The 13,511-nt window shown below is 30.4% G+C and overlaps 1 non-coding gene across 1 annotated transcript; it reads left to right on the forward strand.

Moving 5' to 3' along the window:
* The first annotated feature begins 856 nt into the window (after positions 1-856).
* On the forward strand, positions 857-963 carry LOC125577541. Its single transcript, XR_007315950.1, has one exon. It is a non-coding gene; the product is annotated as a small nucleolar RNA R71 (small nucleolar RNA).
* The last annotated feature ends 12,548 nt before the right edge of the window (positions 964-13,511 follow it).

The raw sequence follows: 13,511 nt of genomic DNA on the forward strand, positions 1-13,511 counted from the left end.
CAAGTTCTTTAGGAAGCCTTCTCACCATCTTGTTAAAACCTATCAGCTGCTCTTCACTAATGGGATCCATCAGATGTCTAGGTGGAATTGGATAGGGAACCTTGGGAACATAGACTCGAGATGGTGGAGTCTCAGCAGGTTCGCTAGGAGCAGTCACTCCAGAGCTAGCAGACTGCTCTGCTCTCTCTTCTGCGCCTGAAGCAGTCTCAGCAAACGGCTGCTCTATTGCATTACAGTGCTCAGTCCTAGGATTTTTATCAGTTCTTCCAGGAAGCGTCTCTTGTTGCCTCTTGACACTCTCAACTGTTTGAGCAAGCTGAACATCGATCTTTCTTATATGGATCGCAAGATTGTCATACTTGTTATTCAGCTCAGTGAACATGTTGCCCATCCTGGTGTCTATTTCCGTGGTTACCTGATTCAACGCCTTGGCCTGAACCTGCTGACCCTGCAACAGCTGTTGCATCATCATACCCAGACCCTTCAGCTCATCTGGTTGACTGTTCCCGGTAGCTGGAACAGCATGCGGATTGCTCTGCGGTTGTCGCTGGTTCTGGTTCTGAATATGCCCGGCCGTAGGTTGTTCCATGCTGAAAACGTGCCCTTGGTTGTTTTTCAGTAGCTGATCAACCTTGGCAGTCAGCTCATCTATTTTCTGGGCGTCAGAACTGTTTCCTTTCTTGGAGCAATCACTCTCCTCTTTTTATTAGCTGAGCTAGCAGCCATGTTCTCAATCAGCTTAAACGCTCCAGCAGTGGTTTGAGTCATGAAGTCTCCATTGCTCGCAGAGTTTAGAGCACCTTGGTATTTCCAGTCCACTCCATCATAGAAAATGTCCAGGATATAATCATCATCAAATCCATGGTGAGGACATTCTCTGCGATAGTCATTGAAGCGCTCCCATGCGTCGCAGAAAGGCTCATCAGTGAGCTGTTTGAAGGAGGTGATCTTGTTCCTCAATGCAGCTGTTCTCGCCTTAGAGTAGAAATGGCTGAGGAACGCTGATCGGACCTGTTCCCATGAAGTGAGAGAGCCGGTAGGGAGAGAGTTCAACCACCGTGCAGCTTTTCCATCAAGAGAGAATGGGAATAGCATACACCTGATGTAATCTGGTGGAACACCATTCGCGCGAGTGAAACTGCAGACTTTTTCGAAGCTCTCAATATGCTCCATTGGAATTTCTGTAGAGAGACCAGAGAACACCTTTCTCTGTACTAGACCAATCAAAGCAGGCTTGATCTCGAAGTCCTGCCTGGTGCAGAGTGGAGGAACAATGGCAGAGCGCGTAGTAGGGATGTTACGCGGAAGGTTTCTCTGCCCGATTGGAACAGTCTGCGCCTGTTGTTCTTGCTGCGCGAGAGCAGCCTGTTCAGCAGCATCCTGCTGAGCTTGGATGGTCTGCTGCATTTGTAGCATCTGCTGCTGCATGAGTGCCATAGCTGCAGCGAGATCATCCTGATTGGCATGATCACCCATAGTGGTGTCAGTTTGCCTTAGCTGTTGACGATTTGTTCTTTCTAACCTTGCTAGCTCCTGGTTGGTAAATGTAACTAACTCTCCTTGTGCGTTTCTTCGAGTATGTCTACTGGTCATGCACCTGGAACATTAGCTGCAACAAAAAGGATAAGGCAAGTTAGAGGTCTTAGACTAAATAAATAACCGAAAAATAAAGGTAAAAAGATGGTCCCCGGCAACGGCGCCAATTTGATATTACGTGTATACGCACACCAAATAACCTAATGTGCACACTACCACAATCGAATGGTATGTCGATGTAGCACTTTAGGATCGAATCCACAGAGACCAAATCTTACACTTTATCTTTATGGGATCAGAATCAAGCTAAAACAATATGGGGGTTTTAAAGTTTGTGGTAACGTAAAAAGCAAGTAACAGATTGGTTTTAAGTTTCAGATTAATGAGAAACTAACCTAGGGTTTAACGGGCGCTTACAATCATGAGCCAAACAATTATTCAAGTTTGATTAATGGACTAGTCTAGAACTAGGAACACAACACTAGATCAACCCACTGTCGTGGTGTTTCACCTTTCAACGATCATCCTCAATACCTAAGCTCTCGCTTGGATCAAGGCGTGATGATGAACATTAAGATCAAGTCCAATCGGTTCACAAAACACCCTAATATCTACTTTCGCTGATTAGGGATGCTATGCTCATTCATAACAGATCTAGCAACCTATTACACGGTTAATGAATAGGTTAAACCTAGGATCTAACAATAACTGGCCAGTTTAATGCAAGCAATAAGAGCAGTTATGAATGAAGACAATCAATGGATACTTATCTATGTTTAGCTCACGATCTAACACCCTAACACCCTAGGCTAGCTAGATCGACTACTCAGTCATAACAAGAGAGAACACAGAAATCAATTCTGAATAATACTTCATGTAAATAAAAGAGATAGAAAGAGGGTTCAGAATAATCTTCTCTATGGTGAGAGAGATGGAGCCTTCTCCCTTTACAATCCAAAAGCACACAAGTCTCCAATGGTTTTTTTTCTGTCTAGAATAGCGTAGTATGATAAGGAAAAATAGAAAAAGAAGATATATCCAAACCACAGGCGGCTGGGAGAGAAAATAGAGAGATTAGGGCAAATCCCGAAATAGGTTGTTGTTTCCTTAAAAATCTCTGCCGCTGGAACACTCCCTCGGAACAGTCACTCGGGTTGCTCCGCTATCCAGAACAGTCATCAAGACTGTTCTGCGTGAAAATCACCAAATTGCACTGTTTTCTGCCTCTTTTGTTCCAGCTGGTTCATCTCACATCCAATGCAACTCCAGACCTGTAATGACTCGAAAAGGACTAGGAAGACTCGATAAAGACTTGAAAACCAATTTAAAAGCATATATACAAGATGTATAAAATACCATATATCAATCCCAGAGAAAAACTCAAATTAGCAGAAACAGAGTCAATACTTTGGGATGAGGCGCAACTACTGAATATAAATCGGGCAACACAACCGGTAGAGGTTAGGAATCTACAATCCATCCCAGGGCGGTGGTGCTTTACAGATGGGTCGTGGAAAGACAAGGAGCCTTACTCAGGACAAAGTTGGTATAGCATCTTAGAGGATTTTGATGGATTGATGGGGGCAAGAAATGTTAGGGAAACTCTTTCTCACCTCTTCATGCGGAGGTGGAGGCACTAATATGGGAAATAGAGCGTATAAGGAATTTGCGTTAGTTTCAGGTCACGTTTACAACAAATTGTTCTCAATTGGTGAAAATAGTTTTGGAACGAGAAGAATGGTCAGTGTTTTAAATGTATCTGGAAGATATTAAGATTTTGAAAGCAAGTTTCCTAAACTCGGAGATCATTCTTGTACCTCGGACGGAAAATTCAAGGGCAGATAGTCTAGCACGCAGTTTCAGAAAACAACCGTCTTCTGTCGTTCACATGGATGCAGAGTTACCAATTTGGTTTAAAGAGTCAGTATCAGTCTGTATATATTGATGACAAAAAAAATTCAAAATATAGCATATCGAGAAAAAAACTACATTTTTATTATATGGTTAATGTAGTTGTGTAATTTAGTTAAGTAGTTTAAAATTAAACAAATATAATATAAGATACACTATTTTTTTTATCAAATATTTATTATTTAAAATCTTTAATTTTTATATATACTTTATCCACATTAGGAAATTCCGTAAATTTTATTTAAGAAAATTATAAAGAACATTAATAATGAATTTATGTGGTTAGTATAAAAATCTGATTATATATTAAAAGGACCAACATATTTCTTTAAAGATTCTAAGAATCATTCTAGTGACAACACGTGGCTACAAAAAAATGTTGTAATGCTTCTTAACTAATATAGAAGGGATATAATCTATTTTATTATAATTCAAGTACAAAACAATATTTGCTTATTTTTCTTACAGATTTTCATTTCATTTATAATTAACCAATTCATTTATTATTTTTTCCCAAATAAATCAACATCATTTACTACAGAAGTACAAAATATTTATCTAATTTTAATTGTTTTATTATATATTTTACATTTCTTTTCTCACTCTTTTAATTATTTCATTAATTATCTTTACTGTAATATTTCGAGCATATTAACAATAATAATTAAACATTTTTGAATGAAATTTCTCAATTTGTGAGAATTTAAAATGCTTGAGAGAGAGTTTTTATTTATTTATTTACATAATTAGTTAGGCATATAAATTTGGAGACCTGTTCAAATATGAGTTATTTCTTTCGGATATCTGTTTTAAAAAATAATAATAATTATGTTTCATTTGATGTATAGAAACCTAAAACTATCCAAAAACTAATGTATCTGAAACAAGTTTAGATATTTGTACCAAAAGTAACCATATTAACCTAAAATAACCAAAAGTAACATAATCATGGAAAACAAAATACAAAATTTATTAAAGTACTTATACAATTAATTATATAATGACATATATAAAGTATATAACACTAATCATAGAAAACAAAATACAAATTTTATTAAATAAAAACAAAAAATAGAAAATTAATACCGGCACTGGCGTGCGAGTCCATCTCTGCTGTTATATTAAATAAATGATACGTGATTAGTATCAGATGTTGAGCAAACACACATAAAATTACAGTAGTCATATTCATACATTTCACTCATTTTTGGTATGTGGTTTAGGTGGTTCGAATAACCTTTACCTTAAAGGTCAAATACATATGCCTTACTTTCCATTTAAATTGGAATAACCTTTAGCGAAAAGGAATACTTTTAGATTTTCCTTTATTTTTTCTCAATGAAAATAAATTAGAACAATTAATTTAATCAATAAATCTTATAAATAAACAAAAGGAACAAGTAAACATAGATAACCAACTGAAGAGTTTTTCTTCTCTTATTAAGAAAGTATAAAAAATCCTAGAACTATTTGAAAATTTTGTTTTTATGTGTAACATTCACATACGCTTTTAAAACTGATATAAATTTATTTCCTTTTCAACTATTAAACTAGTGGGTTCATGGTCATCTATATCAATATGAAATTGATCTTTGACTCCCAACCATTCGTCTGAGACCATCAAACAGTAACATTTGAACTTCTACCCTAATTTTATAGTGGATTCACTCATAAATTCATCATCGTATATATGGAATTTGCAGACAATTCGGTATTTGGTGGATCTTCAGGATGTGAAAATTATTGAAAGTATACCTCTGAACAGAACTCGGATAGAAAATAGTGACGAATCTGTGAAATATGGATACCAAGTGGAACGACTTTATCTTGATAAGGAAGTATCGCCAACAGTGATCGGCCCCATGGTTATTACTTTTGCTGGAAAGTACGATGCTCACCGAAAATAAAACATTTTATGTGGCAAATAATGTCAGGATGTATAGCAGTTAAAAAAAACCTGTGACGATGGGATGCAAGGTGATATGCATTGTGCTATATGTGGATCATCGGAGGTATCAATAAACCATGTATTTTTTGAATGTCCACCAGCAATTCAACTCTGGGCACTCTCAAAGATTCCATCGAATCCAATCACTTTTCATAAATATGGATCATTTGTTTTAGAGAGTCTTCCCACAAATGGAATACCACCAGTTTGCATGGATATTATGGTACATTTGGAAGGGACAGAAAAGCAAAGTCTTCAATAATGTGGATATCAATCCTAGGGACACTTTAAAATTGACATATACAGAATCTTTACTTTGGGCTGAGGAACATGAATCAATTACACAGAGGGTGGCCCAAAATACAGAGGTAGATATTACAACTTTACCATCTATACTAGGGAGATGGTGTTTTACGAATGGATCAAGGAAAGACCAGGAAAGGTTTTAGGACAAGGTTGGTATAGTACCTTAGAAGACTCTGATTGATTGGTGGGGGTAAAAAACACTTGGACTAGACTGTCATCCCTTCACTCAGAAGTAGAAGCGTTTAATTGGGTTATGTAATGCATGAGAAATTTACGTCAGTTTCATGTCACATTTGCAACAGATTTTTCAATTGGTGAAGATGGTTTCAGAACCAAGAGAATGACCAGTATTTGCAAGTTATGTACACAAACACAAAGTTCAATAGCGGATGGCCTTGCACGCAGTGCCATGAAACAACTGTCGTTTATTGTTCACATGGATGCAGAGTTACCTGTTTGATTTGTCGAGTCTTCATGAGTTTATGTTGATGAAAACAAATACTAACATTTATTCCTATTTTTTATGAATAACAAAGTATCTTACATCTCTATAACAGTTTTAAGAAATCTATTTTTGATGTATTTCTCAAGTTACTTTTCACAAGCCCAACTATGTAAGCATTTTTAATAAATTTCAACTAACCGAACAATTACTTTTTAGATATTATGATTTAAATGTGTATATATGATTTTTTATAAAAATAAAATTAGTAATATTGTTAACAATGATAAGTTTTTGAAAATTTATTTTAAATTAATATATCTTAAAAAAATTATATAAAACGATTCTCACTTTTGTTCTTAATCTAAGTTGTTTCTTAAATAAAAATAGATATTTAAATTAGTCTTACCATCAATCCATCTCTGATAAATCATTTAAATTTTTAAGTAATATTATCCTATCACAAATTCATTGGCTATAGAGATCACTAAATAAAGTTCATTATCTACAAAACGAAGAATATGGTTCAGACAGAAAACATTAATGAACAAAATAAACAGAGTTATAAGAAAATTTATTGGATACATAGGCCACTAAATATAGTTTATTTGCTAAAAATAGAGAACATTAAACTACAAACAAACATATGTAACTAGGGCCGGCCCGCCCTACGGGCAGGATATACTTTATTTGTGATTTTGGTTTTTATTCTTTTGTATGATTTTGTGGTTTGTGTTTTAGATTTGCATTTTCATTTGTAAGTGATGTGTATAATAATGATATTTCTCTATTAGAAAATTTTAAGTGATGAGGGATATTACATTCATTTTAGTTAACGTTGGATGTTGTTTATTTTTCTAACTTGTTTATGTTTTTATTTATTTATTTTCAAATACATTTTCTGACATTGTACTACTTTATTATTATCTTTCTTTTTTGTTATGTTTTTTTATAATGAACACACATTTTTATATCATCTTCACATATGTCTAACTAAATTCTTTTATTTTTTATTTTTTTATTAGTGTTATTAGAGATTATAATTTTGTATTAGCATGACATGATGTTCATGATTGAAATGGTATTATACGTTTTCTTAAATGTTTGCTCAACTTTTCTTATATATAGTAAGTAGATTTCAGTTTTTGTTGTTGTGTGGTTACGTTTAATACTCAAAATATTGATTATTTTATATAGTTTTTCAACATTGTACATGGGTTTTGTATTTTTTTTTATTATTAGTAAAATATTTGTATATTTTAATAATATATAAATAGTTAATTTTTTATTAATTGGTTCAGTATTTTCACATTTATTAGAATAATTTACTTATAACTAATATTTAAAAGAAATAATTGGATAGACAACAAATCAAATTTAGAATCTAGCTATTACTTTGTATGTTATAACTATATAAATTTTATGCATTTTACCGTTTTTAAAAAATATTTTATTCTGCTAATATGAAATCTAATTAAAGATTGAGAGTGAGTATCGTATCCATGATGTTTACTCATGGTTGTAACCAAGAAAAACATTAAGCCCATAATTATTAGACAAATACACAATAAACGAAAGCCCAATATGATTTCCAATTAAATGAATCGCAGTATTTAACACAGCAGGACACGTGTCAACCCTTCAGAAAGCGAGTTTCCAGCTGGATAGTCTAGGAGTGAGGCAAACAATTTTATATATATATATAGATTGGCTACAAACAAAAAAATATCAATAGTAACAAAGAGAGATTCTTCGTAACAGCTTTCTTAATAACATAAAAACTAGATTTTGACCCGCGCTTTGGTTATTTTGTATTATATATAAATTTTGATAGGAAATAATATTTTGTGATTGTTGTACGTTATTATATTACTAAGTGTATGATATGAAATATTTTTGGGTATTCGTTTGAGTTTTCGGGTATGTTTTTGTGTCAGGAATTTTTGGGTTTTCGAGTATTTTTCAGTTTTTTGGGTATTTTAAATCTTTTTCGAGTCATAAATATTCGAACTGATCCAGACCTATTATGTATTCAAAATTACAGGTATTTTATATGTATCAGAATTATGGATATAAACCTATAAAAAAGGACTAACCTAAACCCAAACAAAATAATTTCAAATACCTAATTAAGTCCAAATGTCTAGGATCTGAAGGACTCAAACTCGAAATTAACCGATATGTACCAACGCGAAGATTCTATGGCCATGCTTATTCTATTTCTCATTATTATTTGTGTGCATTTATAATAATTACATTTGTTAAATTGGTGAGACATGAGATTAATTTACGTATTTTAATATAGGTTTTAAACTTATATTAAATAACAATATTTTATAATTATTATTTTTTATTTTCTCTTACTATATATTTAAAATGATTACCAGAAGTCGAACCGATAAACCAAGTAATCTCAAGTCTCACCAATCGTCAACTAATAATTTTGAAACTGGAACCACCTACATCCTTAAATTTACATGCCCAAAAGATTTATATGTTCATGTACAGATTTTACATATTTTTATAGTTCAAGTTATTATTATTTTTAATGTTACTCAGTGAGAAGATTTTATACTGAGGAAGCAAATTATAATATTTGTTACAAATAAAACTTTGATGAAATACGAAATTATTGCTCATCACGGCAACATATACAAAATATTGCTCATCACGGCAACATATACAAAATATAGTGATTGTGAATTTAACCAGAATCATATATTAGTCGAACATGTTAATTTGCACGTATAGATTGTAGTACGAACACATATTTCAATTTATAAGGTAAATTTATTTGGTTAGCCATTTTTTTGTGGTATTTTAAAAATAAATAAAAAAAGGCAAAAAGCAGTAAATATTTGGTAAATATCACACTTGGTGAAAGGCATTTAAACCAACCAAACATACGAAAATCTCAGGTTGATAGAAAAGGCATACGAAATCTCAGAATAATAAGGACAAAAAAATAAAAGAAGTATCAAAATAACAAATAGTTAATGAATAGATCCAACAACCCTGCATAAGTAGATTTTTTAAAATTCCTTCCTTTTTAATAGTAATGATTCTCAATTGAAACAAAAATCACAAAACTCATTCAAGTTAGATTATCATCGCTATATTAATTAGAAAAAAAAACATAATCAATCTAATTGAAAACTTTCCAAAATAATTTGAAAACCAATAAAATAATCAGTTCAAGAGGACGATATATATTATTTATGATGAAGACAATGAGATACGACAAAACTGAGAGAGATGTCGAAGCTGGACAACGGCGGAGCTGTAGGAAACCGTCTTAACTGACTTTCGACGAAGTTGAGGGAGGTTGTTGAAGCTAAGGAACAACGGCGAAGCTAATGAACGATAATTAACAGAGCTGGGGATGATGATGGTGGATCTGTGGGATGATGAAGCAGTGTGACCCGGAGCTGATGACGGAGAGTTGAAACTAAGCGCCAGCGAAGACTACGGTATCGATTGAGCCAATGATTGATTCAATTTTTTTTTCTTTTTTTCTTAATTTAATGTAATTAAAGAATTAGTGAAAGGGATAAAATGGTAATTTGTCATATTAAATGAAACATAGTTTGGTGATATTGGACATTGCAGTCTAGATTGGATAAATAATTTGGTTTAGGATCCTAAGGTCATTTCTCAATAAAATATCTTTGTTTTTGTACTCGAACAAGTTATAAGATAATTACTCTTATGTACACATGATTTTTGTATTATAACTCTATATTAAAATTCTAAATACCAGTATAGTAATTCATAGTATAAACAAGGAAAAACAAATTTTCATTACTCCCTTTATTTCACTTATATGCTTATTTTTGTTACATAAAAGGCTAATAAATAAAATATATTAAATCAATAAAAATTCAATATTATATAATTGGTATAAATTCTAAAGATAATAAACTTTATCAAAAATAATAAAATAGCACTTACTTTGCAATTTTCTTGAAAACAAATACCAATAAATTGAATCAAATGGAATGTTATTTATATGTAAAATTAATTTAATATATTTGCTGATTAGAATGATAATTATTTTTATAAATAATTAGTATTGGTATGAGTTTTGTTCTATGTTTAACAAAAATGTTATTTGACTATTTTATGGGAAATTGCCAAAAAACCACATTCATAGTACCACTTTCCATGCTTACACTAACCACGTTTACCCTTATTTTTAAAGAGGAAAAAATACATTTATAATCCCAGGGTTAATAAAAAAATATTATTGAAAATGTCTCTTTAGTGGTGGTAATACATGAATAATGGTACCAAAAAAGAAGTAAACATGAAAATTCTCCTATTTTATTATGACAATAATTTATAATAATTTAAAGTCAAATAATTAAAAATACAAAATATATAATAGCACTTATAAATTAAGTAACTTGTATATAAACATAGATATCCTACATGTGCTGCTATACATATTAAAAAAAAATCATTATCTTCATATAATTTTTAACTCCTATATATAAATTTTACAGGAGTTTTAAAATTTGTATAAATAGTTTCATAAATCCTAATAAGTGATTATATAAATCATGAAAAATATTTATTGATGGTTTTTTAACTTTAAATCATTTAATATCTATTAATATTCATAAATAGTTTCATAAACTCCTAAGTCTCCTATAATGTTATATTATTCCTTATAAACAGTTTTGTCAGATTTTAACAAATAAATTTTAATTATCTGTAAATTATTTTTAAACTCAAATTAATAATATAATATTCATAATTTATGATTTGAAAACCTTATAAATAATTTATAAATATAAATTATTATATAAATCTATAGAAATGAATTAGTATAAATGAATTTTAATTTTATACAAATGGTATATTAATCACCATAAATGACTTTAAACTCTTGTATATAATTAACAAATCCGTTTATAATGCATTAATAGGTATTATAATTTATTATATACATATATTATGACTTATATAGGAAAATAAAACTATTTAACATTGAAAAGCTATTTTATTGGCTTTTATAAATTACTTTTAAAAATATACTTATATAGTTTATAAGTAAATGATTAATGAAGAAAATGAAAAATAAAACAAAGCATTGTATAAACTTTCTATCATTGGTAGAATTAGTTACTATAATTGATTATATGTGATATTATATGGATTGTTTGATAACTAATCTATATTATTAAAACTGAAATATATTTTGGTACTGTTTGGAAACTTAGTTAACATAATAAATGAGAATGGTTTGGAAACATCAATAGCAGATTAAATGTTTTTTTTATTTACACATCTAGCCATTGCATTTACAATAAATTAAGTACTTCATTTACAATAAATTAAGTACTTCATTTACAATAAATTAAGTACTTCATTTTTGTATTTCGTTTTATTTACAAATTTTGCCACCGTATTTAAAATCAATTTAAATAAATTAATTAGAATGGTTGTTGTTTCTTTGTGGTAAAAATAAAAACACAAACTGAAATATATAGTATATATTATAAAAAATTAAATATAGTATTACCTTATTTAATTTAGTCAAATAAAAAAAATTGAAAGTTGAATTTTCAAGAAAACAAAATATCATAAAATTAAGGGCAATTCTCTCAAATAACTATTTTTAAGTTTTTGTTACAAAAATAGCCTTCAAAAAAATAAAATGACCAAAATAGCTCTTTTTATTTTGAAAATTTAATATTTTATTTTTTATTTTTAAAAATTTGAACCCATTCCCCAAAACCCAACCCCTTAACACTAAACCCTAAGTTTTATATTAATTAACCGTAAGGGTATTAATGCATATTTACCCTTCAATAAAACCTCTTTTGGTCATTTTCATCCTTCGACGTCTATTTTGTAAAAATAAACTAAAAAGGGTTATCTAAGGAAATTTCTCAAAAATTAATAATAACTCAAAAAAATAATAATGCAAAAAATGAAAATTTTTAGTATGGTGTTTCATTTTAAAAAAAATTAACAAAAAAAAACATGTTAATAAATGAATAGTACAATTACATCAAATTACATCAAGTTATAAAATTTTAACTAGATATTGACCCATGCTTTCAAAGCGCGGGATCGTTTCTTTTTAAAATTTCATTTAAATTAATAAATGTTTGTCGAATCTATATTTTAATAGATTTTTTATTTGTTTATAGTCAATTTTTATAATATTGTCTTCATTATTTTTTTAATAATTATTAAAATAAAAAATTTTGTCCTCTATTATCCTACGTAGATCATGTTGGTTTGTTCGATGGTATGGGTTTGAATAGAAAACCGGTGTTGCCTATTTATAATATTGATCAGATTCAAAGCGAGGTGTTAGGTTTTAAGAGAAAGTTGGAGGATCTTCTCTTTAAAATCGAATCTCTCTATATTTTAATATTAGTTTTTGAAAAATTCAGTTACCATGTCAAACAATTAAAATATTTTTCTGCGTGTTCCTTAAGTTGGAGGATCTTCTTTCTATTTGATTTGATTCCGTAAATCTTTGAGTACGAAACGGGATTTAAAACGACTTAATGGCTTAAAAAACGAAAATGTAAGTAGCAAATTGGTTGGGCTTTTCATTTTCGAAAAACATTTAAAATAATTGAAAAAACAAGTAAAAAAGGGAATAGAATGTTTTGTAATTAATAGGAAATTTCAGGGGTAGATTCATAAGAAGTATTCTGCTTTAATAGTATAGATATAATATTATGTACAAATAAAAACAATTATTATCAAATGTATATATTATAAAATAATATATTCTACTCTATATGTAAATTACAAAACATAAAAAATATACATGTGATTTTTTTATTAAATCAACGTTTTATGAGTTTACTTTGAACACAAGTTAAAAATTATCAATCAATCAAATTATAACATATTTTCAAAAAAATTATATAGGATTTGACACATAAAAAAAAAACTAAAAAAGCGAAGTGACTTCTTAATTAATAATTTAATATATAGTAGGACACATGTGTAAATTAAAACTCTTGACTTTGACCTGGTTGAACAAAACCAAGTTATATTCTCAATTTAGTTGACTTCTTATACCTATATTTTTTTCACTATAAACTTACTTTTTATTATGGCAAAAGGCCAAAAGCCAATTTCAACGAGAAGCCCTTAATCTCAGCTAAACCGGAAAACTAAACAAAAGTCAAAAGGCCCAAGAAGGCCCAGATAAAACCCTAGCCCAAAGGAAAAAAGAATACGCCGCATCAGCCTGCCACTCGTTATATGCAGATGCGAAGAAGGGACACGTGCAGGCGAGACATGACACGTTTCCACGGCGAGGAAGTCACAGCCGGAGCGACTCTCTGTCCATCCACCGGACACACCGGAACAGGATGTCGAGAGAGAGGATTC

The sequence above is a fragment of the Brassica napus genome, chromosome A8, assembly GCF_020379485.1.
Source record: "Brassica napus cultivar Da-Ae chromosome A8, Da-Ae, whole genome shotgun sequence".
Classification (NCBI taxonomy): Eukaryota; Viridiplantae; Streptophyta; class Magnoliopsida; order Brassicales; family Brassicaceae; genus Brassica; species Brassica napus.